This window comes from Triticum urartu, chromosome 3A, assembly GCF_056163025.1.
Source record: "Triticum urartu cultivar PI428250 chromosome 3A, HENAU_Tu73, whole genome shotgun sequence".
NCBI classification, from domain to species: Eukaryota; Viridiplantae; Streptophyta; class Magnoliopsida; order Poales; family Poaceae; genus Triticum; species Triticum urartu.
The window spans coordinates 463,332,326-463,358,878 of NC_141875.1; positions in this window are offsets into that span (position 1 = coordinate 463,332,326).

The following is a 26,553-nucleotide window of genomic DNA, read 5'->3' on the forward strand; positions in this document are numbered from 1 at the left end:
CCGCTTGACTAGCTGGAGGGTCGGTCACAAGCACGTTCTCCTGGAGAACTGCTTCTTGATGGAGCAGAGGAGTGGGCTCTTGTGGTGCTTCTTCTGCGGCTGATGCAGACGGAATGTCTTCAGCATAGACTTGAGGCCTTGGACCTTTGCGAAGCCTGCGGAACGCAGACGACGCCTGTGGGGTTTGAGTGGGCTGGGCCTCATAGTCTTCTTCCTCTTGAGGGCGATCCGCCCATGAAGCATCCTGTGCAATTGGCGTCAGTGGACGACCAATGCTGATGAGTTCGCTGTGTTCTAACTGAGGAAGGGCTGCATCATCTTCTACATTGTCACGATGACTAATGTCTTCAGCAGCGATGGGATCAGCTGCTGGAATGTCTTCAGGAACAGGAGCCTCTGTGGAAGCAGGCTCATGCACTGTCAGTTGACGTTCTGCGTCAGGGTGAACCATAGAAATAGGTTCAACTATCAAGGGCTCTGTGGGAGCAGCCCGAGATTTCTTGGTCTTTCTCTTTTTCTTGCTGGGGGCAGTAGGAGAGGCTTCAGAGCTTTTCCTCTTCCTGGCTTCAGCCTCAGCAGTTCTTGTCTTCTTGAGCTCTGAAGCTGTTGACCGGCTCTTTGGCTTCGAGCCAGTCGTTGCAGTTGGGAAGACAAGTGGAACTGCTTCCTGCCTTGGTGCCTCTGGTTCAGCTGGAACAGTCTTCTTCTTTTTCTTTGCGGCCATCTTGGGGTCGATGCCAGGACGCCCAAGTGCCTTGCACTTCTCAGCCTCATTGTAGGCTTGCACACATCTGTCCGCCAGAGACTTCATCCGCTCACGTGAACCCTGAGCTTCTGCACGCTTCTTCAAAAAGTTTTCCTTTAGCTCATGCAACATGATCTTGAAGCTCTTCACTTCTTGCACGCTGAGCTTGGCCATATTCTTCTTGAACTGATCCTTTTCATGATCAATTTTCTACTTCAGTTCAACAATGCGCTGGGCAATGGCAAGTTCTAAAGCAATAGCGCCTTGGAAGGCGACGCTGAGGCCAACGGGTAGCTGTAGATCTTCAAAGCTGATGTTCGGTGTGGCAAACCATTCGTCAATGAAGTTATGGATGATGGCGACATCAAAGAGAGGCAGATTGTTGAAGATTTCTGCTTCTTCTTTTCTCTTGATGAGTTGCTCAAGAGCGTCATCTCCAAGATCTTCATCACTTGACAGATCAATGGCTTCACTGCGCAGGATGGCAGCAGCTGTGAGCTCTTTGCCAGTGTGAGACTGAGGCATCTTGTCCTTCTGGTGCCTTGAGACGCGTGATAAGTCTTCAGACTGCACACTGTCTTCAGGAGGTGCAGTTGCCAATGGCCTCGCCTTTGAGATTTTTGGTGAAGGGGCTGGCTTTGAAGCTTTTGGCTTCTTCAACTGCTTTGGCTTCGGCACTGCAGGCACTACAGGTGCTTCATCAGACTCAGTATTAGCTGCAGTCTCATTCACTGCAGTCCCTTGAACCAAGATGTAGGTGATGAGGCCTTCAAGGTTGGCATACGGACCGATGACATTGGGTTCTGCTTCACGTGTGCCATCTGCCCTTGGTGCTGAGGGACCAAGGTTGAAGTCTAACCCAAATTTCTTCTTGTTCTGCTTCGCTGAGTTTTGGGCAAACTGGAAGTTGCGCTTGAACAGATTGTCGTCACGACACCAGAGTAGTGACGACGGATGGGCATCATCAGGCTGTGGCCCACGAACCATGCATGGATAGAAGCTTTGGGCAATAGCTTCATCTCTGGACCTGGGTACAAGGTTCTTGTATAAGATGTCTCCCCACGGTCTTTTGATGGCACTTTTCTCAGCATACTCTTGGGTTGTGAAGCGGTATTTGAACCATTGTTCTGCCCAATAGCGCCGAATACATTGGATTCGGGTCTTGCGCTGACCATAATTCTCTTCAGGATCTGTTTTATACATTTCTGCCAGTTCATCAGGCAGATCTTTGGATGTTCCTTCACGTCGCTGTCTGCCCCCTTTCCTTGCTGCTGTTTCTGAAGCCATAAACCTTTACTTGGAAGGCTTCAAGACGTTCAAAGGCTTCAAAGGCTTTCTTTTGCTGGACCAACAGGAACTGGCTTCAGGAGAATTTATGTGATGCTGTAGGAATTCTGCAAATGAATGCAGACTATGAGAACCAAAGGATTCTCCCACGGACATGTACCTGTGACAGCATTAAGGTGCGAGGGAAGGGGAAGAGGTCATATGCATTCTCAGAAGATTTTGAAGATAAATCAGTTTAGAAGACATTGACCTCATTGTGCGAAGACATTCACTCATAGATAAGAAGTTGGTTCCAGATTTGTACGAATCCACAGATCAGTACAAGTGAGGAATCTAACTACTTTTTGAAGCACAAGTGAATATTCTAGGCATGTTATGAGATGCAGTTTGAGAGAGATCTAGTTTGTGTGAGCAGAAACTGCTTGTGGTAGAAAGTGACAGATCAATAGGATCAACGGTGCTGTAAAAAGGCAGTTTTATTTACCACACTGAGAACTGCTAGACGGAGCGAGAGATGAGGCCGAGCAGTTCACTCGTCCGTGCCCTAACTTGGCGACAGAGGAGACCTACGGCGACGGCGGAGAGGATGATGTCCGTGGTCGGCGTGAAGACGGCGTCGGAGAGGTTGCGGCAGCGAAGCGCTTCGTCGCTGGCGTCGTCGAGAGCTAGCGGTGGCGCTAGGGTTCGTGCGAGCGTGGAAGAAGAGATAGTTACCACTGTGAGTGTGTATTTATAGGCACAGGGGCGGCACTGTGCTATTACACAGGTGCCCCTGGCGATTCGCATCTGAGGAACGCATGGCCAGTTTGCGGAAGTTTGGGGTTTGTTCCACGTCCCACGCACGCCTGGATTGTCGGGTGGTCGTTCCTGCTTCTCCGGATTTTATGTGGAGGAATGAGCATTGAAAACGGACTTTATGGTTGTCTCTATATCTTCTGCTGACAAGGACGCAGTGAAGACATTCGACAGTTTCAATAGAATGCATATGACTTGGAGAGATAGAGTTTGAGATAGAAAGCATAGAGAAGTTGGGGTCCGATCACATTCACTTAGTTCAAAAGATTCAACACGAAGATATAGCTATAAGTGAATGTTGTAGAGGACAGAACACTAGCATATATATATATACTCAACATAGTGAAGATAATCATGAAAACATGTTGAGTTCGAAGCCAAACCAAATGTGAAGACATTGCAAGGTAACGCCATGAGTGAAACACTTCAAAATAGAACGTTTGGTGGTGGCGTTACCCACCGTATAGGAAGTATTAGACCCAGACACGGCGCACAATTATCGTGGCGCTCCGAAGTCAAATTCCACATTAATGTATTCACACTTAGAATGTATGTCTTCATTGATTGAAGATATACTTTACTTTGTGTGTTGCACATCTAAGTCATCATATGCATAAGTGTTAGGATGTGTGCCTGATCACAGGACATTTGAGGATTCCAGGATATTTAGCTCACACCGTAACTTGCAAAACCTCTTCTCATCCAAGGGCTTGGTGAAGATATCTGCCAATTGCTCTTCAGTGTTGACGTGTATGATATCAATGTCTTCCTTCACAACATGATCTCTGAGAAAGTGATGACGAATTTCAATGTGCTTTGTCTTCGAGTGCTGAACTGGGTTGTTGGCAGTCTTGATGGCGCTTTCGTTGTCGCAGTAAAGTGGCACTTGCTTCAGATGAATACCATAGTCCTTGAGTGTTTGCTTCATCCACAGAAGCTGAGTGCAGCAAGATCCAGCAGCAATGTATTCAGATTCAGCAGGGGAGAGAGACACACAGTTCTGCTTCTTTGAAGACCAACATACAAGTGATCGTCCCAGAAAGTGACATGTGCCTGATGTAGACTTGCGATCAACTTTGTCACCAGCATAATCAGCATCCGAGAATCCAACCAAATCAAACTCTGAGCCCTTTGGATACCATAATCCTAGAGTTGGGGTGTGAGCCAAATATCGAAGAATTCGCTTCACAGCTAAGTGATGCGACTCCTTTGGTGCCGCTTGAAATCGAGCACACATGCAAACACTAAGCATAATATCTGGCCTAGATGCACATAGATAAAGTAAAGAACCAATCATGGAGCGGTATACCTTTTGATCAAACTCTTTACCATTGTCGTCAGGACCCAGATGATGTTTGGCTGGCATTGGTGTTGTGAAGCCTTTGCAGTCTTGCATACCGAACTTCTTCAGGCAATCTTTGAGATACTTCTCTTGAGATATGAAGATGCCATTGCGTTGTTGTCGTATTTGAAGACCAAGGAAGAACTTCAGCTCCCCCATCATGGACATCTGATATTGCTCTTGCATCATATATCCAAACTCTTCACTGTACTTCTGATTGGTGCAACTGAAGATAATGTCATCTACATATATTTGGCACATAAATAGTTCACCATCATATGTCTTCGTGAAAAGAGTGGGATCTAGGGAACCAGGTATGAAGCCTTTGCTCTTCAGGAAGTATTTGAGTGTGTCATACCAGGCCCTAGGGGCTTGTTTGAGGCCATACAGTGCCTTGTTGAGCTTGTATACCATGTCAGGATGTTTTGGATTTTCAAAGCCAGGCGGTTGTGCAACATACACTTCTTCTTCAATCTTGCCATTGAGAAAGGCACTCTTCACATCCATTTGATATAGAAGTATGTTATGATGATTTGCATAGGCCAGCAGTATGCGTATGGCTTCAAGCCTAGCCACAGGTGCAAATGTTTCATCGAAGTCAATGCCTTCCACTTGAGTATATCCTTGAGCAACGAGACGAGCTTTGTTTCTGACAACTTGACCATGCTCATCTTGCTTGTTGCGGTATATCCATTTGGTGCCTATTATGTTGTGCTTCCGTGGATCAGGACGCTTAACCAGTTCCCATACATTATTCAGCTCAAACTGTTGAAGCTCTTCTTGCATAGCTTGAATCCATTCAGGTTCCATGAAGGCTTCTTCAACTTTCTTGGGTTCTGATATTGAGACGAATGAGAAGTGCCCACAGAAATTTGCTAGCTGAGTTGCCCTTGAACAAGTGAGTGGACCAGGTGCATTGATGCTATCAATTATTCTTTCAATCTGCACTTCATTGGCAACACGAGGATGTACAGGGCGAAGACTTTGCTCTTGCTGATCCGTGTTGTTGTTGGGAGGAATGTCTTCAGGCTGAGCATTGTCTTCATGTTGATCAGGTGCTGAGATGATAAGTTCTTCTTCAGGATGAGCTTCAGAAGGTGTAATCTCTCCAGTTCCCATTAGCTTGATTGATTCACTAGCTGGAATTTCATCTAGCACATTTGGCAGTTGCTCTCTTTGTGAACCATTTGTCTCATCGAACCGCACATCCACTGTTTCAACCACTTTGTAATGAAAGAGATTGAAGACTCTGTAGGAGTGCGAATCCTTTCCATATCCAAGCATAAAACCCTCATGTGCTTTTGGTGCAAACTTTGAGGTGTGGTGTGGGTCCTTGATCCAGCACCTTGCGTCAAATACTCTGAAGTAACTGACATTTGGCTTCTTGCCAGTTAGGAGTTCATAAGATGTCTTGTTCAGAAGCTTGTGAAGATAAACACGATTGATTGTATGGCATGCAGTGTCAATGGCTTCAGTCCAGAATTTTCTTGGAGTCTTGTATTCATCTAGCATCGTTCTGGCCATCTCAATGAGTGTTCTGTTCTTGCGTTCGACGACGCCATTCTGCTATGGCGTGTACGGAGCTGAGAATTCATGTGTGATGCCCAAGGTATCAAGATATGTATCAAGGCTAGTGTTCTTGAATTCAGTGACATTGTCACTTCTGATGTGCTTTATCTTGGCGCCGTAATTGTTCATAGCTCGATTGGCGAAGCGTCTGAAGACATCCTGCACTTCAGTCTTGTAAAGGATTATGTGCACCCAAGTATATCTAGAGTAATCATCAACAATGACAAAGCCATAGAGGCAAGCAGTAGTGGTAAACGTTGAGTAGTGAGTGGGACCAAAAAGATCCATGTGAAGCAGTTCAAAGGGTCGAGTAGTGGTCATGATTGTCTTCGAGGGATGTTTTGCCCTCGTCATCTTCCCTGCTTCACAGGCACCGCATAAGTGATCTTTCTTGAACTTGACGCCCTCGATGCCTATGACATGCTTCTTCTTCGCAAGGGTGTGGAGGTTCCTCATGCCAGCATGCCCAAGCCTCCGATGCCAAAGCCAGCATTCTGAAGCTTTTGCAAGAAGACATACTGCAAGTTGTGGCCCTATTGAGAAATCTACCACATACAAATCATCTTTCCGATACCCTTCAAACACTAGAGACTTGTCAGATTCCATTAGTACCAGGCAACGATATTTTCCAAATATTACGACCATGTTCAAATCGCAAAGCATTGAGACAGACATTAAGTTGAAACCAAGGGATTCAACAAGCATGACTTTATCCATGTGTTGATCCTTTGAGATTGCAACTCTACCTAGACCCAATACCTTACTTTTACCAGTATCAGCAAATGTGATGTGGCTCTTGTCGGATGGACGTAAGGTTGAGTCCATAAGAAGGCTTCTTTTGCCAGTCATGTGATTTGTACACCCACTGTCAATAATCCATTCTGAAGACTTTGAAGACGCTGGTGTCGTACCCTACAGTGCAGTTAGGGGGATAGGCTTCATGAAGAGAATTGTGAAGCAAAAACATTTGACGAACTAGTGGGTTATGAAAACTTAGATCCAGATTAGGACTAATAGGGAGAGTAGCATGCGATTCAGGAACGAAGTACATAATGATGCCATTTGGGCATTTTATCTTGCGCCCTACAAGATTTTTAAGGTCCCCAGCAATAGCGTCAGAAGATTTTGGTTTTCTGCTGGAGACCTTTCCCTGCAAAAGAGAGTTAAGCTTTCTTAACCACCCACATCTTCAAGGGTGGCTTAGAAGCAATAAGTCTAAGTGCAGCCTCTGAGAATTTTTGTTTTGGAGCCCTAGCAAACAGTCTAGCAGGCGAACAATAGTACTCATAAGAATAGGCAGAATAATTTTTGGTCATATGAACATGACGGTTTGATGAACCGCTCTCATATTCATATGCCTGAGTATGGTTTCCCTGCAAAACATTTGCGTTAGTGTGACTCAGGTGAGTCCTCTGTCTGTATGAAGCCTTTGGACCGTATGAAGCCTTTGGTATGAGGTTTGTCTTCTTCAAGTGAGGTGTCATGAAGACATTCACAGGAAGATTTTCCAGACACTTTTTCGGAACCCAGATCTTCTTTATAGGCGGTCCATTCCTGCAGTTAGTACCAATGTACCTGGCAAACACTTCACCATTCTGATTCTTAAACAGTATATAGTTTGCATCAAAGGATTCATCAATGATAATGGGGTTAGCACAAGTGAAGCCAGATAAATTGGATGGATCTGCTGAAGGTTCCTTTGCAGCAACCCACTTGGTTTTGGGGTACTGCTCAGGTTTCCAGTAAGAGCCATCTGCATTTATTTTCCTTACGAACCCAACACCCTCTTTCCTAGGGTTTCGGTTCAGAATCTGCTTCTTGAGGACATCACACAATGTCTGATGTCCTTTAAGACTTTTGTACATCCCTGTTTCAAGCAATGTCTTCAACCTAGCATTCTCATCAGCAATAGCAGTGGTATCCTCAGCAGAGGGGTTAGTTACCACATCAACAGTTGAAGATATTGCAACAGCAGTAGCAGTGGAACATTCAGCAACAGAAGTAGCATTATCACGCTCAATGCATTTAAGACATGGTGGTTCAAATCCTTCCTGAGCGGCACTGATCTGTTTGGCACGAAGTGACTCGTTTTCCTTTTGAAGATCTTCATGAGACGCTCTCAATTTCTCAAGTTCTTGCTTCCTTTGAAGATAATCATAGGAAAGCTTTTCATGAGTTGTTGAGAGAGTATCATGACGATCTTCAAGTTCCTGATACTTAACGTGAAGATTTTTTATGTCTTCAATTAAGGATTTAGATCGAGTCATTTCAGCACCCAACAGATCATCGCTTCTGTCTAACAGTTTTTGAATATGTTCCATGGCTTTCTGTTGTTCAGTTGCAATTTTAGCAAGTGTTTTGTAACTGGGTTTTGAATCACAATCAGAGTCATCGTCACTAGATGTTTGATAGTGAGTAGTGCGTTTGTTTACCTTGGCACCGCGTGCCATGAAGCAGTAGGTAGGAGTGGAGTAGTCCTTGTCATTTGCATCGGTGTCGGTGATGAATTCATTGTCTTCAGTGTTGAAGATGGACTTGGCGACGTATGCTGTAGCCAGACTTGCAATGCCAGAATCAGACTCCTCCTCAGACTCCACCTTGCCTCCTCAGAAGCGGACTCCTCCTCTGAATCCATTTCCTTGCCAACAAACGCACGTGCCTTGCCAGATGAGCTCTTCTTGTGTGATGAAGACTTTGAGGAAGACTTGGAAGAAGACTTCGAGTATTTCTTCTTCTTCTTCTTGTCATCAGAGTCATATTCCTTGCTCTTCTTCTTTTTGTTCTCATTGTCCCACTATGGACACTCAGAGATGAAGTGGCCAAGTTTCTTGCACTTGTGACATGTTTTCTTCTTGTAGTCATGAGCAGGAGCTTCATCATTCCTTGAACTTGATCGGGAAGACTTTCTGAAACCTTTCTTCTTCGTGAATGTTTGGAACTTCTTGACAAGCATAGCAAGTTCCCTTCCAATGTCTTCAGGATCATCAGAACTGCTATCAGATTCTTCTTCAGATGAGGAGACAGCTTTTGCCTTCAAGGCACGAGTTCGCCCATAATTTGGACCGTAGATGTCTCTTTTCTCCGAAAGCTGAAACTCATGTGTATTGAGCCTCTCAAGTATGCCAGACGGATCGAGTGTCTTGAAATCAGGACGTTCTTGGATCATCAGGGCCAGGATGTCAAATGAACTATCAAGTGATCTCAGCAGCGTCTTGACAACTTCGTGTTTGGTAATCTCAGTGGCACCGAGGGCTTGAAGCTCATTTGTGATGTCGGTGAGTCGGTCAAAAGTGTGATGGACGTTCTCATTGTCATTTCGCTTGAAGCGGTTGAAGAGATTGCGCAGGACACTGATTCTTTGATCTCTCTGGGTTGAGATGCCTTCATTGACCTTGGAGAGCTAGTCCCAGACCAGCTTGGATGTCTTCAAAGCACTCACACGGCCATACTGTCCTTTGGTCAGATGACCACAGATGATGTTCTTGGCAGTAGAGTCCACTTGGACGAATTTCTTGACATCAGCAGCAGTGACACCTTCTCCAGCCTTGGGAACACCGTTCTCGACGACATACCATAGGTCAACGTCAATGGCTTCAAGATGCATACGCATATTATTCTTCCAGTAGGGATATTCAGTTCCATCGAAGACGGGGCATGCAGCGGAGACTTTAATTATCCCTGCAGTCGACATAGCTAAAACTCCAGGTGGTTAAACTGAATCACACAGAACAAGGGAGCACCTTGCTCTGATACCAATTGAAAGTGCGTTATATTGACTAGAGGGGGGTGAATAGGCGATTTTTATGAAAGTCTTCAAAACGTGGAAGTTATGAAGACAAACAGTAGAGATATGCCTATTACTATGCAGCGGAAGTTAGACTACACTAGGCAAGCCATGGTCAAGTATCAACAGAGTGAAAACACAGTGACAAATAGCTGTAGTGTAATTAGGATCAGGTAGGAAGATACTATGAAGCCAAACAGATCATACACTCACGTTGTGAAGACAAAAGATAGAGCAGACACGCAATGACTTCACAATGAGTGATCAGTAAGTAAAAGGAAGTGAAGATGAAACCAGTGACTCGTTGAAGACAATGATGTGTTGGACCAGTTCCAGTTGCTATGACAACTGTACATCTGGTTGGAGCGGCTAGGTATTTAAACCTTAGGACACACAGTCCCGGACACCCAGTCCTGAACACGCAGCTCAGGACACCAAGTCCTCACCGTATTCTCCTTGAGCTAAGGTCACATAGTCCTCGCCCAATCACTCTGGTAAGTCTTCAAGGTAGACTCCCAAACCTTCACAGACTTCGTTCACTAGCAATCCACAGTGTCTCTTGGATGCTCTGAACGCGATGCCTAACCGTCTGGGGATGCACAGTCCTCAAGTGTAATAAGTCTTCAGATCACACAGACAAGAAGACTTAAGTGATGCCCAATGTTCTCTGGCTCTGGGTGGTTAGGGCTTTATCCTCGCAAGGAATTCTCTCTCTCAAAGGCTTCGAGGTGGGTTGCTCTCAAACGATAAAAGCCGTACTCTCAATCTGAGCAGCCAACCGTTTATGGTTGTAGGGGTGGGCTATTTATAGCCACTTGGCAACCCGACCTGATTTGTCCGAAATGACCCTGGGTCACTAAGGAACTGACACGTGTCCCAACGGTCAGATTTCAAACTCACATGGCAACTTTACTTAGGCTACAAGCAAAGCTGACTTGTCCGGCTCTGGACAAGATTCGCTCTCATTGTCTTCACTCGAAGACATAGGTTTTTGGTTTAGGCATCACTTCAGTCATTCTGACTGGTTCTCCTGGACCCCACTTAACAGTACGGTGGTTCCTATGACTCAACACAAAAGAAAAAGAACTACGAAAGATCTAAGTCTTCGAGCTCCATAGGCTTCATATCATGTCTTCTTTTGTCATAGTCTTCAATGTGAATATCTTCATATACCACCTTTGACTTCAATGTCTTCATACATTTTTAGGGGTCATCTCTGGTAGTAAAACCGAATCAATGAGGGACTTCTACCTGTGTTATCCTGCAATTCTCACAAACACATTAGTCCCTCAACTAGGTTTGTCGTCAATACTCCAAAACCAACTAGGGGTGGCACTAGATGCACTTACACAATCTACACCAACAACTGCACCACCATCATCACCAACTCTTCCCCCCTCTATGCAGCGGTGTAACCCCTCTTTTACCCACTGTAATCTCTACTTAAACATGGTTCTCAACGCTATGTTATTTCCCAATGATGTATGGCTATCCTATGATGTTTGAGTAGATCCGTTTTGTCCTATGGGTTAATTGATGATCGTGATTGGTTTGAGTTGCATATTTTATTATTGGTGCTATCCTATGGTGCTCTCCATGTCACGCAAGCGTGAGGGATCCCCACTGTAGGGTGTTGCAATACGTTCATGATTTGCTTATGGTGGGTGGCGTGAGTGACAGAAGCACATACCCGAGTAAGTAGGTTGTTTGCATATGTGAATAAAGAGGACTTGATACTTTAATGCTATGGTTGGGTTTTACCTTAATGATCTTTAGTAGTTGCGGACGCTTGCTAGATTTCCAATCATAAGTGCATATGATCCAAGTAGAGAAAGTATGTTAGCTTATGCCTCTCCCTCAAATAAAATTGCAATAACAATTACCGGTCTAGTTATCGATTGCCTAGGGACAAATAATTTCTTCGTGACAAAAAGCTCTCTACTAAAACTAACTTAGTTGTGTCTTAATCTAAACAGCCCCTACTTTTTATTTACTCGCTCTTTATTATCTTGCAAACCTATCCAACAACACCTACAAAGTACTTCTAGTTTCATACTTGTTCTAGGTAAAGCGAACGTCAAGCGTGCGTAGAGTTGTATCGGTGGTCGATAGAACTTGAGGGAATATTTGTTCTACCTTTAGCTCCTCGTTGGGTTCGACACTCTTACTTATCAAAAGAGGCTACAATTGATCCCCTATACTTGTGGGTTATCAAGTATGCACCGTTGCGACAGTTCGTCATGCCGAGACACCATGTGATGATCGGGTGTGATAAGCTCTACGTTCACATACAACGGGTGCAAGCCAGTTTTGCACACGCAGAATACTCGAGTTAAACTTGACGAGCCTAGCATATGCAGATATGGCCTCAGAACACTGAGACCTAAAGGTCGAGCGTGAATCATATAGTAGATATGATCAACATAGCGATGTTCAGCATTGAAAACTACTCCATCTCACGTGATGATCGGACATGGTTTAGTTGATATGGATCACGTGATCACTTAGATGATTAGAGGGATGTTCATCTAAGTGGAAGCTCTTAAGTAATATTATTAATTCAACTTATATTTATCATGAACTTAGTCCTGATAGTATTTGCATATCTATGGTGTAGATCAATTGCTTGCGTATAGATTCCCCGTTTTATTTATGATATGTTTCTAGAGAAAACTATGTTGAAAGATGTTAGTAGCAATGATGCAGACTAGCTCCGTGATCTGAGGATTATCCTCATTGCCGCACAGAAGAATTATGTCCTTGATGCACCGCTAGGTGACGGACCTATTATAGGAGCAGATGCAGACGTTATGAATGTTTGGCAAGCTCAGTATGATGACTACTTGATAGTTTAGTGTGCCATGCTTTACGACTTAGAACCGGGAATTCAAAGATGTTTCGAACGCCAAGGAGAATATAAGATATTCCAAGAGCTGAAATTGGTATTTCAGACTCATGCCCGAGTCGAGAGGTATGAGACCTTTGACAAGTACTTTGCCTAGAAGATGGAGGAGAATAGCTCAGCTAGTGAGCATGTGCTCAGAATGTCTGAGTACTACAATCACTTGAATCAAGTGGGAGTTAATATTCTAGATAAGATAGTGATTGATAGAGTTCTCTAGTCACTATCACTAAGTTACTAGAACTTCATGATGAACTATAATATGCAAGGGATAACGGAAATGATTCCCAAGCTCTTTGCGATGCTGAAATTGGCGAAGGTAGAAATCAAGAAAAAGCATCAAGTGTTGATGGTTGACAAGACCACTAGTTTCAAGTAAAAGGGCAAGGGAAAGAAAGGGAACTTCAAGAATAATGGCAAGCAAGTTTCCACTCCCGTGAAAAATCCCAAAGCTAGACCTAAGCCTGAAACTGAGTGCTTCTACTGCAAAGGGAATGGTCACTGGAAGTGGAACTACCCCAAATACTTGGCAGATAAGAAGGATGGCAAAGTGAACCGAAGTATATTTGATACACATGTTATTGATGTGTACTTTACTAGTGTTCATAGTAACCCCAGGGTATTTGATACCGGTTCAGTTGCTAAGAATAGTAACTCGAAACAGGAGTTGCAAAATGAACAGAGACTAGTTAATGGCAAGGTGATGATGTGTGTTGGAAATGATTCCAAGGTTGATAAGATCACCATCACACACTCCCTTTACCTTCGGGATTAGTGTTGAACCTAAAATAAATGTTATTTGGTGTTTGCGTTGAGCATGAATATGATTTGATCATGTTTATTGCAATACGCTTATTCATTTAAGTCAAAGAATAATTGTTGTTCGGTTTACATGAATAAAACCTTCTATGGTCATACACTTAATATAAATGGTTTATTGAATCTCAATCGTAGTGATACACATATTCATAATATTGATGCCAAAAGATGCAAAGTTGATAATGATAGTGCAACATACTTGTGGCACTCCCGTTTAGGTCATATTGGTGTAAAGCGCATGAAGAAACTCCATGTGGATGGACTTTTGGAATCACTTGATGCTTGCGAACCATGCCTCATGGGCAAGATGACTAAGACTCCGTTCTCCGGAACAATGGAGCGAGCCACTGACTTATTGGAAATAATACATACCTATGTATGCGGTCCGATGAGTGTTGAGGCTCGCGGCGGGTATCATTATTTTCTGACCTTCACACATGACTTGAGCAGATATGAGTATATCTACTTAATGAAACACAAGTCTGAAACGTTTGAAAAGTTCAAAGAATTTCAGAGTGAAGTGGAGAATAATCGTAACAAGAAAATAAAGTTTCTATGATCTGATCGCGGGGATGAAATATTTGAATTACGAGTTTGGCCTTCAATTGGAACAATGTCGAATAGTTTTCACAACTCACGCCACCTGGAACACCACAGCATAATGGTGTGTTCGAACGTCATAGCCGTACTTTATTAGATATGGTGCGATCTATGATGTTTCTTACCGATTTACCACTATCGTTTTGGGGTTATGCATTAGAGACAACTGCATTCACGTTAAATAGGGCACCATCTAAAAATCAGTTGAGATGACACCGTTGAAGGAAATATGCCCTAGAGGCAATAATAAAGTTATTATTTATTTCCTTATATCATGATAAATGTTTATTATTCATGCTAGAATTGTATTAACCGGAAACATAATACTTGTGTGAATACATAGACAAACAAAGTGTCACTAGTATGCCTCTAATTGACTAGCTCGTTAATCAAAGATGGTTATGTTTCCTAACCATTGACAAAGAGTTGTTATTTGATTAACGGGATCACATCATTAGTTGAATGATCTGATTGACATGACCCATTCCATTAGCTTAGCACCCGATCGTTTAGTATGTTGCTATTGCTTTCTTCATGACTTATACATGTTCCTATAACTATGAGATTATGCAACTCCCGTTTACCGGAGGAACACTTTGGGTACTACCAAACGTCACAACGTAACTGGGTGATTATAAAGGAGTACTACAAGTGTCTCCAAAGGTACATGTTGGGTTGGCGTATTTCAAGATTAGGTTTTGTCACTCCGATTGTCGGAGAGGTATCTCTGGGCCCTCTCGGTAATGCACATCACTTAAGCCTTGCAAGCATTTCAACTAAATGAGTTAGTTGCGGGATGATGTATTACAGAACGAGTAAAGAGACTTGCCGGCAACGAGATTGAACTAGGTATTGGAATACCGACGATCGAATCTCGGGCAAGTAACATACCGATGACAAAGGGAACGACGTATGTTGTTATGCGGTCTGACCGATAAAGATCTTCGTAGAATATGTAGGAGCCAATATGGGCATCCAGGTCCCGCTATTGGTTATTGACCGGAGACGTGTCTCGGTCATGTCTACATTGTTCTCGAACCCGTAGGGTCCGCACGCTTAAGGTTACGATGACAGTTATATTATGAGTTTATGAATTTTGATGTACCGAAGGTTGTTCGGAGTCCCTGATGTGATCACGGACATGACGAGGAGTCTCGAAATGGTTGAGACATAAAGATTGATATATTGGAAGCCTATGTTTTGATATGGAAGTGTTCCGGGTGAAATCGGGATTTTACCGGAGTACCGGGAGGTTACCGGAAACCCCCGGGGAGCTAGATGGGCCTTAATGGAAAAGAGGAGAGGCAGCCCATAGTGGGCCGCGCGCCCCTCCCCTCCCTTGGTCCGAATTGGACAAGGAGAGGGGGCCGGCCCCTCTCTCTCTTTTCCCCCCTCCATGAGTCCTATTCCAACTAGGATTGGGGGGGGGGGATCCTACTCCCAGAGGGAGTAGGACTCTCCTGGCGCGCCCTATGTGGCCGGCCAGCCTCCCCCCCTTTTGGTCCTTTATATACTAAGGCAGAGGCACCCTAGAGACACACAAGTTGATCCACGTGATCTATTCCTTAGCCGTGTGCGGCGCCCCCAGCCACCATAGTCCTCGATAATATTGTAGCGGTGCTTAGGCGAAGCCCTGCTGCTGTAGTGCATCAAGATCGTCACCACGCCATCGTGCTGACGGAACTCTTCCCCGACACTTTGCTGGATCGGAGTCCGGGGATCGTCATCGAGCTGAACGTGTGCTAGAACTCGGAGGTGCCGTAGTTTCGGTGCTTGATCGGTCGGATCGTGAAGACGTACGACTACATCAACCAAACGCTTCCGTTGTCGATCTACTAGGTATGTAGATCACACTCCCCCATCTCGTTGCTATGCATCACATGATCTTGCGTGTGCGTAGGAAATTTTTTGAAATTACTACGTTCCCCAACAGTGGCATCCGAGCCTAGGTTTTATATGTTGATGTTATTTGCACGAGTAGAACACAAGTGAGTTGTGGTCGATATAAGTCATACTGCTTACCAGCATGTCATACTTTGGTTCGGCGGTATTGTTGGATGAAGCGGCCCGGACCGACATTACGCGTACGCTTACGCGAGACCGGTTCTCCCGACGTGCTTCGCACAAAGGTGGCTAGCGGGTGACAGTTTCTCCAACTTTAGTTGAACCGAGTGTGGCTACGCCCGGTCCTTGCGAAGGTTAAAACAGCATCAACTTGACTAACTATCATTGTGGTTTTGATGCGTAGGTAAGATTGGTTCTTGCTTAAGCCCGTAGCAGCCACGTAAAACTTGCAACAACAAAGTAGAGGACGTCTAACTTGTTTTTGCAGGGCATGTTGTGATGTGATATGGTCAAAACGTGATAAGATATAAGTTGTTGTATGAGATGATCATGTTTTGTTAAAGTTATCGGCAACTGGCAAAAGCCTTATGGTTGTCTCTTTATTGCATAAGATGCAAGCGCCAAATAATTGCTTTACTTTATCGCTATGCGATAGCAATAGTTGCAAGAGCAATAGTTGGCGAGACGACCGTGTGACGACACATTGATATAGATCAAGATGATGGAGATCATGGTGTCATGCCGGTGACGATAGAGATCATGACAGTACTTTGGAGATGGAGATCAAAGGCGCAAGATGATGATGGCCATATCATGTCACATATTTTGATTGCATATGATGTTTATCTTTTATGCATCTTATCTTGCTTTGATTGACGGTAGCATTATAAGATGATCTCTCACTAATTATCAAGAAGTGTTCTCCCTGAGTATGCACCGTTGCGAAAGTTCTTCGTGCTGAGACACCACGTGATGATCGGGTGTGATAGGCTCTACGTTCAAATACAACGGGTGCAAAACAGTTGCACACGCGGAATACTCAGGTTATACTTGACGAGCCAAGCATATACAGATATGGCCTCGGAACACGGAGACCGAAAGGTCGAGCGTGAATCATATAGTAGATATGATCAACATAATGATGTAGTAGATATGATCAACATAATGATGTTCACCAATGAAACTACTCCATCTCACGTGATGATCGGACATGGTTTAGTTGATTTGGATCACGTAATCACTTAGAGGATTAGAGGGATGTCTATCTAAGTGGGAGTTCTTAAGTAATATGATTAATTGAACTTAAATTTATCATGAACTTAGTCCTGGTGGTATTTTGCAAATTATGTTGTAGATCAATAGCTCGCGTTGTTGCTTCCCTGTGTTTATTTTGATATGTTCCTAGAGAAAATTGTGTTGAAAGATGTTAGTAGCAATGATGCGGATTGGATCCGTAATCTGAGGTTTATCCTCATTGCTGCACAGAAGAATTATGTCCTTGATGCACCGCTAGGTGACGGACCTATTGCAGGAGCAGATGCAGACGTTATGAACGTTTGGCTAGCTCAATATGATGACTACTTGATAGTTTAGTGCACCATGCTTAATGGCTTAGAATCGGGACTTCAAAGACGTTTTGAACGTCATGGAGCATATAAGATGTTCTAGGAGTTGAAGTTAATATTTCAAGCAAATACCCGAGTTGAGAGATATGAAGTCTCCAACAAATTCTATAGCTAAAAGATGGAGGAGAATCGCTCAACTAGTGAGCATGTGCCCAGATTGTCTGAGTACTACAATCGCTTGAATCAAGTGGGAGTTAATCTTCCAGATAAGATAGTGATTGACAGAATTCTCTAGTCACCATCACCAAGTTAGTAGAACTTCATGATGAACTATGATATGCAAGGGATAACGGAAACGATTCCCAAGCTCTTCGTAATGCGGAAATTGACGAAGGTAGAAATCAAGAAAAACATCAAGTGTTGATGGTAGACAAGACCACTAGTTTCAAGAAAAGGGCAGAGGGAAGAAGGGGAACTTCAAGAAAGAACAGCAAGGAAGTTTCTGCTCAAGTGAAGAAGCCCAAGTCTGGTCCTAAGCCTGAGACTAAGTGTTTCTACTGCAAAGGGACTGGTCACTGGAAGCGGAACTACCCCAAGTGATTGGCAGATAAGAAGGATGGAAAAGTGAACATAAGTATATTTGATATACATGTTATTGATGTGTACTTTACTAGTGTTTATAGCAACCCCTCAGTATTTGATACTAGTTCAGTTGCTAAGATTAGTAACTCGAAACAGGAGTTGCAGAATAAACAGAGACTAGTTAAGGGTGAAGTGACGATGTGTGTTGGAAGTGGTTCCAAGATTGATATGATCATCATCGCACACTCCCTATACTTTCAGGATTAGTGTTGAACCTGAATAAGTGTTATTTGGTGTTTGCGTTAGGCATGAATATGATTTGATCATGTTTATTGTAATACGGTTATTCATTTAAGTAAGAGAATAAATTGTTGTTCTGTTTACATGAATAAAACCTTATATGGTTACACACCCAATGAAAATAGTTCGTTGGATCTCGATCGTAGTGATACACATAATCATAATATTGAAAACAAAAGATGCAAAGTTAATAATGATGGTGCAACTTATTTGTGGCACTACCGTTTAGGTCATATTGGTGTAAAGCGCATGAAGAAACTCCATGCTGATGGGCTTTTGGAATCACTGGATTATGAATCAGTTGATGCTTGCGAACCATGCCTCATGGGCAAGATGACTAAGACTCTGTTCTTTGGAACAATGGAGCGAGCAACAGATTTGTTGGAAATCATACATACTGATGTATGTGGTCCGATGAATATTGAGGCTCGCGACAAGTATCATTATTTTCTGATCTTCACAGATGATTTGAGCAGATATGAGTATATCTACTTAATGAAACACAAGTCTGAAATATTTGAAAAGTTCAAAGAATTTCAGAGTGAAGTGGAGAATCATCGTAACAAGAAAATAAAAGTTTCTATGATATGATCGCAGAGGTAAAATATTTGAGTTACGAGTTTGGCCTTCAGTTAAAACAATGTGAAATAGTTTTACTACTCACGCCACCTGGAACACCACAGCATAATGGTGTGTCTGAACATTATAACCGTACTTTATTAGATATGGTGCGATCTATGATGTCTCCTTTCGATCTACCACTATCGTTTTGGGGTTATGCATTAAAGACAGCTGCATTCACGTTTAAAAGGGCACCATCTAAGTCCGTTGAGACGACACAATCTGAACTGTGGTTTGGCAAGAAACCAAAGTTGTCATTTCATAAAGTTTGGGGTTGCAATGCTTATGTGAAAAAGTTTCATCCTGATAAGCTCAAACCCAAATCGGAGAAATATGTCTTCATAGGATACCCAAAGGAGACTGTTGGGTACACCTTCTATCACAAATCCGAAGGCAAGACTTTTGTTGCTAAATTCGGAGTTTTTCTAGAGAAGGAGTTTCTCTCGAAAGAAGTGAGTAGGAGGAAAGTAGAACTTGATGAGGTAACTGTACCTGCTCCCTTATTGGAAAGTAGTTCATCACAGAAATCTATTCCTGTGACTACTACACCAATTAGTGAGGAAGCTAATGATGATGATCATGTAACTTCAGATCAAGTTACTACCAAATCTCGTAGGTAAACCAGAGTGAGATCCACACTAGAGTGGTACGGTAATCCTGTTCTGGAGGTCATGTTACTTGACCATGACGAACCTATGAACTATGAGGAAGCGATGATGAGCCCAGATTCCACAAAATGGCTTGAAGCCATGAAATCTGAGATGAGATCCATATATGAGAACAAAGTATGGACTTTGATTGACTTGCCCAATGATCGGCAAGCCATTGAGATTAAATGGATCTTCAAGAGGAAGACGGACGCTGATAGTAGTGTTCCTATCTACAAAGCTAGAATTGTCGCAAAAGGTTTTCGACAAGTTCAAGGTGTTGACTACGATGAGATTTTCTCACTCGTATCTATGCTTCAGTCTGTCCGAATCATGTTAGCAATTGCCGCATTTTATGAAATCTGGCAAATGCATAAACAAAACTGCATTCCTTAATGGATTTACTAAAGAAGAGTTGTATATGATACAACCAGAAGGTTTTGTCAATCCTAAAGGTGCTAAAAAAATATGCAAGCTCCAGCGATCCATCTATGGACTGGTGCAAGCATCTCGGAGTTGGAATATACGCTTTGATAAGTTGATCAAAGCATATAGTTTTATACAGACTTGCGATGAAGCCTGTATTTACAAGAAAGTGAGTGGGAGCACTACAACATTTCTGCTAAGTATATGCGAATGACATATTGTTGATCGGAAATAATGTAGAATTATTCTGCAAAGCATAAAGGAGAGTTTGAAAGGAATTTTTCAAAGAAAGACCTCGGTAAAGCTGCTTACATATTGAGCATCACGATCTATAGAGATAGATCAAGATGCTTGATAAGTTTTTTCAATGAGTACATACCTTGACAAGATTTTGAAGTAGTTCAAAATGGAACAGTCAAAGAAAAAGTTTCTTGCCTGTGCTACAAGGTGTGAAATTGAGTAAGACTCAAAGCCCGACCACGGCAGAAGATAGAAATAGAATGAAAGTCATTCCCTATGCCTCAGCCATAGGTTCTATAAAGTATGCCATGCTGTGTACCAGATCTATTGTATACCCTACACTGTGTTAAACAAGGGAGTACAATAGTGATCTAAGAGTAGATCACTAGACAGCGGTCAAAATTATCCTTAGTCGAATAAGGAAATATTTCTCAATTATGGAGGTGACAAAAAGGTTCGTCGTAAAAAGTTACGTCGATGCAAGTTTTGACACAGATCTGGATGATTCTAAGTCTCGATCTAGATACATATTGAAAGTGGGAGCAATAAGCTAGAGTAGCTCCGTGCAGAGCATTGTTGACATAGAAATTCGCAAAATACTTACGGATCTGAATGTGACAGACCCGTTGACTAAAATTATCTCACAAGCAAAACATGATCACACCTTAGTACTCTTTGGGTGTTAATCACATAGCGATGTGAACTAGATTACTGACTCTAGTAAACCCTTTGGGTGTTGATCACATATCGATGTGAACTATGGGTGTTAATCACATGGTGATGCGAACTATTGCTGTTAAATCACATAGCGATGTGAACTAGATTATTGACTCTAGTGCAAGTGGGAGACTGAAGGAAATATGCCCTAGAGGCAATAATAAAGTTATTATTTATTTCCTTATATCATGATAAATGTTTATTATTCGTGCTAGAATTGTATTAACCGGAAACATAATACTTGTGTGAATACATAGACAAACAAAGTGTCACTAGTATGCCTCTACTTGACTAGCTCGTTAATCAAAGATGGTTATGTTTCCTAACCATTGACAAAGAGTTGTTATTTGATTAACGGGATCACATCATTAGTTGAATGATCTGATTGACATGACCCATTCCATTAGCTTAGCACCCGATCGTTTAGTATGTTGCTATTGCTTTCTTCATGACTTATACATGTTCCTATAACTATGAGATTATGCAACTCCCGTTTACCGGAGGAACACTTTGGGTACTACCAAACGTCACAACATAACTGGGTGATTATAAAGGAGTACTACAGGTGTCTCCAAAGGTACATGTTGGGTTGGCGTATTTCGAGATTAGGTTTTGTCACTCCGATTGTCGGAGAGGTATCTCTGGGCCCTCTCGGTAATGCACATCACTTAAGCCTTGCAAGCATTGCAACTAAATGAGTTAGTTGCGGGATGATGTATTACAGAACGAGTAAAGAGACTTGCTGGCAACGAGATTGAACTAGGTATTGGAATACCGACGATCGAATCTCGGGCAAGTAACATACCGATGACAAAGGGAACGACGTATGTTGTTATGCGGTCTTGCCGATAAAGATCTTCATAGAATATGTAGGAGCCAATATGGGCATCCAGGTCCCGCTATTGGTTATTGACCGGAGACGTGTCTTGGTCATGTCTACATTGTTCTCGAACCCGTAGGGTCCGCATGCTTAAGGTTACGATGACAGTTATATTATGAGTTTATGAATTTTGATGTACCGAAGGTTGTTTGGAGTCCCTGATGTGATCACGGACATGACGAGGAGTCTCGAAATGGTCGAGACATAAAGATTGATATATTGGAAGCCTATGTTTTGATATCGGAAGTGTTCCGGGTGAAATCGGGATTTTACCGGAGTACCGGGAGGTTACCGGAAACCCCCGGGGAGCTAGATGGGCCTTAATGGAAAAGAGGAGAGGCAGCCCATAGTGGGCCGCGCGCCCCTCCCCTCCCTTGGTCCGAATTGGACAAGGAGAGGGGGCCGGCCCCTCTCTCTCTTTTCCCTCCTCCATGAGTCCTATTCCAACTAGGATTGGGGGGGGGAATCCTACTCCCAGAGGGAGTAGGACTCTCCTGGCGCGCCCTATGTGGCCGGCCAGCCTCCCCCCTTTTGGTCCTTTATATACTGAGGCAGAGGCACCCTAGAGACGCACAAGTTGATCCACGTGATCTATTCCTTAGCCGTGTGCGGCGCCCCCAGCCACCATAGTCCTCGATAATATTGTAGCGGTGCTTAGGCGAAGCCCTGCTGCTGTAGTGCATCAAGATCGTCACCACGCCGTCGTGCTGACGGAACTCTTCCCCGACACTTTGCTGGATCGGAGTCCGGGGATCGTCATCGAGCTGAACGTGTGCTAGAACTCGGAGGTGCCGTAGTTTCGGTGCTTGATCGGTCGGATCGTGAAGACGTACGACTACATCAACCAAACGCTTCCGTTGTCGATCTACTAGGTATGCAGATCACACTCCCCCATCTCGTTGCTATGCATCACATGATCTTGCGTGTGCGTAGGAAATTTTTTGAAATTACTACGTTCCGCACAACCGTATGAACTGTGGTTTAGCAAGAAACCTAAGCTGTCATTTCTTAAAGTTTGGGGTTGTGATGCTTATGTGAAAAAGTTTCAGCCTGATAAGCTCAAACCAAACCGGAGAAGTGCGTCTTCGTAGGATACCCAAAAGAAACTGTTGGGTACACCTTCTATCACAGATCCGAAGACAAGATCTTTGTTGCTTAAAATGGATCCTTTCTAGAGAAGGAATTTCTCTCGAAAGAAGTGAGTGGGAGGAAAGTAGAACTTGATGAGGTAATTGTACCTTCTCCCGAATTGGAAAGTAGTTCATCACAAAAATCAGTTCCAGTGATGCCTACACCAATTAGTGAGGAAGTTAATGATGATGATCATGAAACTTCAGATTAAGTTACTACCGAATGTAACATCCCAAATTTTCAATTTGGAATGTTATACATTAGATCATCATTGCATATCATATTTTATTTGCGTTTGGTTTTGATCCTAGAATTTCTACGCAACTCAAGGACCCACGGAGAGAGTTGGGAATTCATTATTTTCATATTTGAGTTTTCTCAAATTTTGAGAATGGGATCATTTGATTTTATTTATTGTATCATCAATTATTTCTATTACAAAAATATGAGAGAGGGAATAAAATGACTTTCCCAAAATAAAGAAATATTGAGGATTTAAAAATAAAATCAAATAAGATTTTATTTTGGAGTTTTTCGTTATTTTATTTGAATTTAGGAAAAAATGTGTATTTTTCAAAATTGCATTTAGGCCCCAAATAAATGTTCACCTTGTGCGGCTTGATTTTAGAAGCCCGTGAAAATTTATTTCGGAATTTTTGGAGTCCGTTTAGTATTTCTTTTTATTTTTCTTCTGCGCGTACTTATTTAAAAAAACGAACCGACCTAGGGTCGTGTCCGACTAGGACTCCCGGCCCGTTAGGCTATATATAGCTAGGGGAGGCCCAGCCGAAACCCTAGCCAGCCCCAAGCCGCCCTAGCCCCGCCGCCGCCGCCGCCGCGTCGCGCTGCTCCGCCGCCGCCGCCTCGTTTTCCGCCCCGGTTTTTTTTAAATTTTTTTCTTTTTTTCGAAAAAACCGTTCGGTTTTTCCGTCGGTTTTTTTAGGTTCAGTTTTTTTAAAATCGATCAGTTTTCCGGTTTATTTAAATAGCGAGCGTTCGTCCGTTCGTTCGTTCTAGCGAATGTTCGTCGTTTTTCTTTTTCTTGGATTAAATCTGCGATTTTTCTGATCGCGATTCCTGATCCGATTTTCTTTTTAGTATAACTTTTCGCTCGTTTGTCGGAATCAGGCGATTCAAGCGCCTAGAGTTTCGTCTCGAAACCCTCTATCCGTTTAATCAACTTAAACAAGTTTTTGCTACTGTAAAATTTGCCCTAGATCCAAATTAGTAGAACGAAGTTGTTTTCTTTGCTTCGTTCAATTTGATTCTTTTTGCAAACCGGAGTTCTTAAGTTGAACCTTCTCGTTAGATCTCTTATTTGAGTTTTACCTGTGCATTAGATGAGTACTTATTGTATGCTTGTTTGTTTGTTTGCGATAGAGTACCCGGAGTGCGCCGCTTGTTACTTCGAATCGCTAGGTTTCCCGGATCATCAGCAAGGCAAGTAACACTTTGATCATACCTTTCCTACTACCCAGTTTTATTGCATTAGATCAATCCTCACACACTGCATGATTAGGATCTAATTAAATTATGGGATGGGAAGTAGTTGAGATAGTACCTATTACCTGTTTATTATCAAACCTTTGGGAGTTACTTCTACGTTTGCTTATTATGCCATGCTATGCTAGTAGACGTGGATTGGGTGAGTGATATCCATGACAGATGTGAGTTTGTTAATTAATGATTTATCTAAGGTGGCAACTTAAACACACATCTGGGTGGATTGAGGCACCTGGGTATTCCAGGACTTGCCTGTTTTCTTTTGGACCGCCACCCAGGCTCAAAGGGATCATGAGACTATTCATACTAGAAACTTCCGTGTGCAGCCACAAGCTATTATGGGCTCTAGCATAGTTGACTAAGTCGTGCGAACTCTTACAGTGGTAGACTAGCAGATGTAGGGGATGTAGGTGGTATGGTCTACCCGATCGTAAGGTGCTAGCGCTTCTGAAAGACTATGTCTCAGTCATCCGTCTTCTCAAACACCATGTAGTGCGACAAACCAAACGGAGGCGATCAAGTCTTGTGGGGAAAAGTGCACAAACCTCTGCAGAGTGTAATAAATTAATCATGGTTAGCCGTGTCCCTGATTATGGACATCTTGAGTATCTAGTACCTGAATTATCATGTGAATCTCAACATGTTACCCTAAATTAATTTTGTTGGGCTTGTTTAATGATGATGCTTAATTGGGATTGAGAATGCTGTCAACCATTCTCAATGTTTAACAACCACCATGATAGTAAATAAATTTATTCCTTTGAAGTAGGGAAAAATTGGCTTTACGCAAAACTGTAACCATAGAGCTTTCCACCAGCCAAATATGCATATAGTATAGCTGTTTCATTCCATTATTCTATATGTGTTACCTTGCCAGCATATTCCATGTGCTGACCCGTTTCGGGCTGCAACGTTAATGTTGCAGACTTTTCAGACGATGATTAAGGAGTTTTTAGGTCGTGGTTCTATACTCAGTGATGCCGTTGGAGTTGATGGACTCACTTATCTTCCAAGCCTTCCGTTGTTATCGTTATTAGATGGCCTTAGGCCATATTTATTGTAACAGTTCTCTATGGAGACACTCGATGTAATAAGTGTGTGATTGCTACTCTGTTATAAATCCTCCGAGTATTGTGTGGTATCAGCATTACTGATCCAGGGATGACACCAGAGAACAGAGATCAGACTGTTTGAGGTCTGGTCGCTACAGAGATGGTATCAGAGCACACGCTGACTGTAGGACACGACCACTAAGCTAAAGACCTAGATCACTATTCACTCTCTTCTCTTCTGACTTTTCATCTTTTCTACTCTTTTAGGATGGCGGATGCAAGGAACAAGTTCACGCAACCGGATGAAGATACACCCTTTGGACGTCACTTGAAGGAAGTCACTAGATACCTGAACATAGGAGTACCAAGCTTCACCGGAACCTACAACGCCACTTTACCTGAAGAAGAGCGCTGGATAATTCAAGTTCAAGTTCCAGGAAAGACGTTCATGCCAGTCACTGAGCCCATAGAGTTTTCTTTTGATGCACCAACTTGGAGTCTACGGAAGAGCATGGCAGCTCACATCGCCATGGGACGCATTGGAGAAGTCTACCGCAATGATCTCAAGGATACTATCTACCAGATTTGTGGGCGCCGGGATGAGCACTGGGAGATGATCAGCACCAGGAAGGATAGATCAATTCCAGCTTTTATCCAGGAGTTAAACCGACACATTCGATGACAGGAGAACCAGATGTGCGCCGACATGATAGATCTGAAGAAGGCTAAGACAAGAATCAAGGAACTGGAGGAAGAACTCAAGGCTACACGTGAAGACTATGAAGAGGAAATTGAAGTATTGGTGGATAAGAATGCCGACCTAACAAAGAAGATTGGGATATTTATGGGAGACCCTACACCAGTAGATGAAGATGAAGAACCCAAGGAGATTCGCCCGGAAGACTACATCATCATCGATGACACCGACTCGGATCCAGATAGTAGCGATGATGACTATGTTGATGAAGCTGGAGCAGATATCATGGAGTCTGCAACCGAAGAATATTTCTAGTAGACCACCTCATCAGTAGTAGTAGTCCCCCATGTAAATATAGTAGTTCGAGCACTTTGCGATAGTTAGATCGATTGTATGCCCTTGTTTGATTGAATGGAGTGAATTGTTTGCTTTTGCCTCATGTGCATATGGGTAGTGTTTTCTCTTTAGACCCCCTCTATTCTTACATCTCATCTTTTCTAAAAC